Source organism: Tenrec ecaudatus, chromosome 9, assembly GCF_050624435.1.
Source record: "Tenrec ecaudatus isolate mTenEca1 chromosome 9, mTenEca1.hap1, whole genome shotgun sequence".
Classification (NCBI taxonomy): Eukaryota; Metazoa; Chordata; class Mammalia; order Afrosoricida; family Tenrecidae; genus Tenrec; species Tenrec ecaudatus.
Window position 1 is genome coordinate 48,400,982 of NC_134538.1, and position 8,379 is coordinate 48,409,360.

Here is an 8,379-nt window from a genome sequence, read left to right on the forward strand (position 1 = left end):
TCGGGGCAGCTTTGTCTCCTTCAGACCTCCCCAGTCAATGCTCCAAAGTGCTGCCAGTGATCTTTGTGTCCCTGACCCCAGTCCTTCTTCCCCCTATCTCTGAGCCGCACAGGTCTGGGTGGGCGCTTCAGCAGGACAGAAAGACCTGTCCTGTGGGCAGATCCCTCAGCCACACTAATTACCCTCGCAACCCCGAGCTGCCAACAAATGGCCTGCTTGCTCATGAAAAACAAAACCAAAAAACGCTTACTGGGATCAAGTTGATTCTGACTCCTGGGGACCTTCTAGGACAGGGCAGAACTGCCCTTGTGAGCTTCTGAGACTAATGTTGAGGGGTGTGAAAAGTCCCATTTTCCTCCCGTGGCGCAGCCGGCGGTTTCGAACTGCTGATCTTGCAGCTAGCAGCCTAACGCGTCACCATTATGCCACTGGGCTCCTTACCTCTTAGCGTAAGTACCTAGAACATTCCCCCACCTGCCTGGCAAATCCACGCCAAGATTGTTGCCATCTCCACTCCCTGAGCCATCTCCTCTGACTTCTCATAAACAAGGGCGCGTCAAAAAGTTTATGGGAAACATTCATAACCTTTTCATTCCCTTTTGCCTATGAACTTTTCGAAGTCCCCTCTGAACCACCAGCCCATGGACCAGACACCAGTCACGCTGCCTCCTCCATCTCAGCTTACTGATGAAGCCTAGGGAGCCGGGTTGGAACCCCGAGACTGGCCCACTGGCCAAAGCTGACTGGAGGGGATCACATCTGAACATGACTGGCAGCCTTCTACAGGGAGGATCCTGGACTCTGGGCCACATCGTGATTCATTTATTCACCCTACAAAATTTGGATCAGGGAGCAAAGCAGACAGTAAATACCAGGCTCTAGAAAGAAGACGTTTTCTCCTTCACGTTTATCCATCATGTGGTTGAAAGAATTTACCCTGCAGAGGATCTCAGGGTTTGTAAATTCACGTAGGAGCGTGGTGTCTATTGATGCTATGACAAGTGACTGTCACTAGGGGACACTCCTGTCCAACCAATACCATAAAGGACAAGTCCATAGACTTGTTTTCCACCTGAGCAAAGGTTTATTTCAGAGGAAGAAGCGTGTTACGGTGTGGTTAGTGGAACCGAGGAGGGTCGTAGGCTGTGAAAACACGCATGCCCTGGAAGTAAAAGAGCATACAGTATATATTTATTTTCCTATGCTAATGGCCTGGACCCTCGGCAAGATGGACGGACACTGGCTGCGACAATGGGCTCACACATATGAACCGTCCGTCGGGAGGGTGGTGCAGGGCCGGCGGTGTTTCCTTCTGTTGTGCACAGGGTCACTGTCACTTGGAACAACAAATTATAGACAATAAAATTGGGAGGAAAGATGGGGTCTCCTGGAATGGGATGGGCTATGCTCAGACGGTTGTTCTCCAAGGAGGACTCTGCTGCGAGGACGTCTGGGATGTTGGCCTGCCCCCTCTCGTGGAGGCCAGACTGCCAGTCAGGAGGATTCAGGCAGAATTGGGCCTTTCTGAAAGGCATCTTTCAATGAAAAATGTATATCCTTTCTTTAGCACCTCAGGATGGGGGCATGGTGGGATGCGGGAGCGGGAGTCTATCTGGCTGGAGCCCTGGTGGTGATGGGGGCTCAGCAGTTCAAATCCACCAGCCCCTCCACAGAAGACGAAGCATTCTGCGTCTGTAAAGAGATACAGCCTTGGGAACCCACAGAGGTGGTTCGACTCTGACCTGAGTCAGAATCAACTCGGTGGCAGTGAGTTAAGTGCCACCCCGGAAGAGAAACCTGGCAACTGCTTCTGGGAAAAAAAGGGGCAGGAAAACCCTACAGAGCAGTTTTAGTCTGTGGCGCAGGGGTGGTTAGATCAAAGAGTCTCCGAGTGTAGGGACTGGTGATTGGAGCGGGCCCACCAGATAGTCCAGGGTCACTCCTCTCTCAAGGTCCTGAACCTTAATCCTTCCTGCAGTCCCTTTAACCAGGAAAACGGACATATTCTCAGGCTCTGGGAACTACGAGTACATGGCCGTCTTTGGGGAACTATTTTTCTGCCTGCCCCAGGAGCTTATTAGGATGCAGAATGCAGGCAGGCCTGGGCTGCCATATTGGTCTGAATCCCATTGATTTTTCTGGGCTGGGGTGGGACCCTGGGCAGCTCTGATGCAGCTGTTCTGCACACTATCCTTAGACTAGCACGCACAGACACATGACAAGGAAAAAGTGAGGATACAGGGTCACTGCTGGCACCTCCCCAGGGCCAGGAACCCCGAAGCCTGATGCTCTGGGGAACCTGCCTCCACACTCCTCCCACCAGCACTCACATCATGGAGAAGCTGGTGTGGTCTGTCCCTGCTCCTGGCCCCTGGGGTGAGCCCTGCCTTGGTGGAACCCCACAACCTTCCAGGTCAAGTCAGTTCTTACACTCCCATCTCGATTAAGTGTACTCACCTCTCCAAAGGAAAAGGAGCCCTGCCAACCATAAGGTCAGCAGTTCAACACCACCAGCCACACCAGAGGAGAAAAACGAGGTTTTCTACTCCTCTAAAGCATTATAGTCTCAAAAATCCATAGGGGCAGCTCTACTATGGTTTTATAGGGTTGCTACGAGTTGGAATCAATTTGATGGCGGTGAGCTTTTTAGTTTTTCCACAGGACTGTAGGTGATGGTGGGAAATGACTGTGGTTTTCATTGGGTTCCCAGGGTCTATATTAGAGGGAGGATGGAACCCCAAACTTGAACTCAATGCTATTGACCATTCCAACCCATAGGGACCCTATAGACAGAGGAGGGCAGCCCCTGTGGGTTTCCGAGACTAAAAATCTTTACAGGAGCAGAAAGCTTTACCTTTCTCCTGAGGAGCGGCTGGTGATTTTGAACTGCCAACGTGAGGTTAGCAGCACAATGCATAACCCACTGTGCCACATGGGCTCCTTTGACCATAGAAGGTGCTTCATAAATACTAGTTGAGTGAAATAATGAGGGTGAAGAGTGCTATCATGAAAGTCCCCTGGGAATGGTTGGAAGACAGAGACCGTGAACCTGGACCAAGCAAGAGTACAGCCGGAGCAGGGAAAGGATCCAGGCCTGAGCCACATGGTCACACAGACTAATTGAAAACTATTGGTCGTGGCTTGTCAGGAGCCAAAGGGAAAGAAGTACATCAAAGACCCCATGAAGAAATGAGCGTACAGGAGAAATAGTCTAGTCGTGTACACTCTGCATCAGGGTGGAGGACACCTAGCCCTCGGGCCATGTAGGGCCTCAGAGTCGCCAACACCACGGCCAGCAAACAGCTCGCCAAGGAGAGGCAGAACCAGCATCACATTGGGGCGAGCTCATGAACTGTGTGAGCACATACAACAGGGTGATTTTTAAGTTGATAATTTTGTAGATGGCGCCTGGCAGAAAAACAAAGTCCCCAAGCCGGCTCTCCATGGACTGCCGCCCCATCTGCTTTGAGACGAGGAGAGCTTGCTGTGCCCAGCTGCCACTGTTGGCTGTGCGAATGAGGCCCAAGGGCGAGAAATGTGCAGGACAACGTCAAATTCCTAAGGAAAACCAACACCCCCACCCACCCACCCCATTGAGGCTAGAGAAGTCCCAGCTATCTCTGAGATCCTCTTCAAACCCTGTTTGGAAACTAACTCAAGGTCACCTGGTGGCGCAATAAAAAATTGGCTTTCAAAATTATATCACCAGTTAAAAAAAATCACCTAACGGACATCAAACTGTTAACAATGACTTTAAAACAAAGACAAGAATGTAAAGGGGCCAGAAAACTAGCTGAAGACAAAACAAAACAGAACTGAAGGGCCATAAGGAGCATCTTCTCACACCGTGAAGCACACAGCGACGCCACTGAATGGTCGAACGGGAACGCCACTGGAAGACACAATCGGTTCCAAAGGCGAAGATGCGCCCAAGATCAGGCAGCACAAGGCCTGCGGGTAGCAAGAGCCAGCAGAGCTGGGGCTAGAGCCTGATCCCCTCCAAGCTGAGGAACCAGAGGGTGGATGGGGGTGATCAGGATGGGGGTGATCAGGTGAGCGCAGGAAGGGCCAGAGGGAGATAGAAGACTCTGGAACTCATTGTTTAAAAGCAAGGGTCCCTAGATGGTGCCCATCCTTGGCTTGGGGTGACTAAGAGTTGTAGGGGCGCCACTGTCAGGGACTGGGGGGTGGGCTGGGAGCTGAACTGGAGGATAGACCGTAGGTCTGTCTAGGGGTGTGAGGTGCAGGCAGCCCTTCAGGTTGGCAGCTGTATGTGGCACAGGTAATGGTGAAAGCCTTAAGCCTGTAGGGGGAAAGAAAGGGAAATGGAAGGAGGAGCAAGGGGAGGGATAGTGGGGTTGGGAGAGGAGGAACAGAAGGGGGAGGGGAGGAGGGAGGAGGAGCTAAGGTGAGACTAGTATCAGGAAAGGGGAAATGATCAGTCGCTGAAGGAGTCTTTCCAAAGAGACGTGAGGTCAACGTTGGTGACCATCCTGGAAAAGTCACAGATAGGATCTGATTTGAGGTCCAGAGGCCCCTGCAGGCAGTGGCTCTCAGTGGTTGGGGACAAAGCCTGTGCACAAAGGAGCAGTGCGGGTCCGCGGGCTGTGGCCTTGGACACATTCCCACTCAGTGGCCCGGTCTCCCTGGCTTCCGGGCAAACATGATCTGGCTTGCCTAGCAGTTCTTTCCAACTGAACAATTGCTCCAGCCGAGGTAGGATGGTGAGCGACGGATGGACCTTCGGGGAGCCTGACAATTTGTACAGTTTGGGAACACTTGATGAATATATTCCCCAGCCCACCCAGAGTGGGGAAAGAGAGCGGTGTGGCGGTGGAGACAGTGGCAGACCCAAGTGTTTCGGCGACTAAAGGAGTGTGGACAATCTCTATAATAGTCACGAGCCCCTTCTGCTACGGACTCTCCAGAGCCAACCTGCCGCTGAGGAAAGGGAGTCTCAGGATTGGCTGAGACCAGACTGTGTGAGTCCAGTGGAATTGGGGTCTCACACTAGAAATTAACTTCAATGAGGGAAAAATTGAGAAGGAAAAATTCCTTCCACTCCTGAGCTCTGGACCGAGATTCATGGCTCTTACATGCATTTGGGAAGTTGGTTCCATGCCTGGCACAAAATGTGCCATGGGAAAGGTCTGCTCACACATCTCTGGAAAAAAATCCTTTCGGGGCCAATGAGGCTCTGAGATTAGTTTTATTTTTTTAAGCAAAAGGGAAGACATTTTTTGGAGCACATACGGGAAACCCTAGAGGGGCCCAGCATACCCTACTGTGTAGGCATGCCCAGCAAAGAATCACACCATTCACTGCACCCCCATGTCCCAGCAGGCCTCCCCTTGAGCCGAGCTCCAGGACTGGCTGGGCTGAGATTAGTTTTGCTTTAGTTTTTTCCCCAATATGTGCTCTACTGCTTTCTACTGAGAAGGAGACTCATTGCCACGTAGTCTATTTCAACTCGTAGGGACTCTATATGGGGCTTCCGAGCCTGCCAGTCATCATGGGAGTAGACAGCCTCATTTTTCTCTGTTGGAGCAGCTGGTAGATTTGAACTGCCGACCTTGCAGTTAGCAGTTCAACACTTGCTCAGCAGCACCACCAGGGCTCCTAGCCTTCTGCAAAAGAAAAGTGACTCTTGGGTTGAGAAAAGCTACCATGGAGGTAGACTATGACCAGCTGAAGGGCAGCTGTCTCTTAAGGCCCCCCACAAATGGGGCAGACCCACCCAAAGCAGAGCCAGGACATGCTGGGATGTGATGAGTATTTCCCTGCGCTCCGAGGGAAAGTGCGCCTCCCCTCAATCTGCCACTCTTGCCTTGGCTCGGCTGGCGGCCTCAAGGGAGTCAACCTGCTTTGGGGCGATCAGCTTATCCACCAATCACCACTGGTGTGGAGTCAATTCCCATTCACAGCAACACTACAGGTCAGAAAAGACCATGGGCTCTCTGTGAAGGTAAACTTCGAGGAGAGTAGTCAGACTCAACTTCCTCCTGTGGAGGGGCTGCCGGGTTTGGCTGCTGGCTCTCCCTCTGAGTAGCCTCATGTTTCACCCACGGCTCCACTAGGGCCCTTCTTGGCGAGATGAAATACTTCCCGGATCTCTTGTTTAGATACGGAGGGCTTCTGAAAGATGGTTTGTTGACTTAGAAACAACACAAAGGTTTACCGAACTATGTCATTTCTACATAAACAACTTTGTCACCATAAAAACCAAGTAAAATCCACAAAAGCATACAAGGTTTCAAAGGAAAATATTTCCTCTTTAAATTTAAACAGAAAATGATCATTTGCCAAATCACATCATAATGAGACATAGAAAGCAAAAACTTGGAAACACAAGAGAAACCGGCTAATACAAAAGTAGTGCACTAACAAAGCTGTCTTCATCTTTAATTCAGAAGTGAAAATTAAAGGTCTATAATATTATAATCTATAAAGTCAAATTAGTAGACACAGATTGAATTTTGTTCTCGTCAGAGAATACACCTTCTTTTCCTGTTCCCTGGGAACATTTATTAAAATGAATGATGTATTAAGACCCATGAAAACATCAATAAACTCCCAGATGCAGCAGTTACATAGGCCACACTCTCTTCGACAGCACAGAAATAAAACTAGAAATGTGTAACAAATGCTAAAAACAGCAATAATATCAAACAATCTGGGAATTTAAAAGTATAATTTCAGATACCTCTTCAGTGAAAAAAACTCCTGAAATTAAAAAATAACTTATATACACATAAATATGTTAGAGAAATGGGTAAAGATGTATTCAGAGGAAAAGTCATAGTCTTGCAATGCTAACAGCTACATATATTATTAAACAATAGTGGGTTAAAATGGCATTTAATCTGAGAAAATGAAAACAAGAAAAAGAGATGAATGAGGATAAAAACCGGTGAACAAATCACAAAATGGCAAAGCAGTAGGTTATGGTAAGATACAGATTCCAGAGTTGGTTGTTTAGTAGACCAATAAAATCAACTAAATGTGAATAAAAAGGGGAAGTACAGACACCCAACATTATGAATGAGATTGGAGAATGATACAACTCCATGCTAACAAATTTGAAATCCTTAACAAAGAGACTCATTATTTAGGAAAAGTTTAACTGTCAAAAACTCCCAGAACAGGAAGAGACTCTGAAGGAACTGGTAAGCCTGGTGAAACTTGAAAACACTGTCAGAGTTATTTCCCCAAAAGGCACTAGACTTGGACATTTTCACATGTTATAAAAACTTTAAGGAGCAGAAAATTCTAAATGTTATTTAAATTGTTCCAGGGCATAGAAAAAGAGTTTTCCAGTTGTTTGTTTTAAGGTGCTAATATAACCCAGACAAAGACAGCAGAAAAACATATACGTTATTTCCTATCTCAGCATCTGTCTTGCTGAGATAGGAAAAAATCTAAAATAAGACAAGCGACCAAAATTAGAAGGATTTTCTCACTTTAAAGCTCCTGTTCTTATTAGACAAGCGGTGCACAGCTCTTGTTGACAGATCAGATAAATCAGATAAGAAACACAAAATAGCAATCTGCCGTAAACCAACGAATCAAAAATAACCACTGCGAACACTGAACGGAGATGTAAATTAAAGCAATATTTCATGATCACACCAACTTCCTTCCAGACATGCAGGAGGGCTTGACATCTGCTGTCTATTAAAATAATCTTATTAGATCAGGGTAGAGAAAACCATCTGATCATCTGTGGGAAAAGACATTTCATACAATCCCAACATTCATCACCAATTAAATCACACACACGCACACACTCACACCTTTCAGTCAACTAGAAATAGGAGGGTAAAACTTTAGTGTGTAATTAAAAGATGAAGTAAATATCTCATTTACCATTGTCCTAAAAGTGACGTTCGTTCATGATTATGAGATAAGGAGATTATTAAAAATATGGAGGGAAAATCATAATTACTAAGATATATTATTTACATGAAAAAAGCCAAAGGAACTGAAAATAATAACAAGAAAATTATTAGTAAAGAGAGAATTAAGTAATGGGCTAATTACAAAGTAAATGTCTAATAGCCATGAATAATCACTAGTATGTACCCACAAAATGATCTCTTGTGCAAACGTAAGGAGACTGAGGTAGACTGATGAGCACAGACGCAGGATGCGGTTCAAGATGGACTGCCGAGTGGAAAGCAAGTAGCAGAAGGGTCCCCCACGGTCAAAAAGATGAAGCACACAGCAGGAAAAAGAACTGAGGGCTCCGTACCACTTATTACTGACTGCTGATCTCGGGGCAGGAGGAGTTTGATTTACTGCCAATTTGCATTTTTCACATTTCCCCCTAATGCGTGAGTTTTATTTGACTGTCATTTAATGCTTGAAATCGGAGAAACA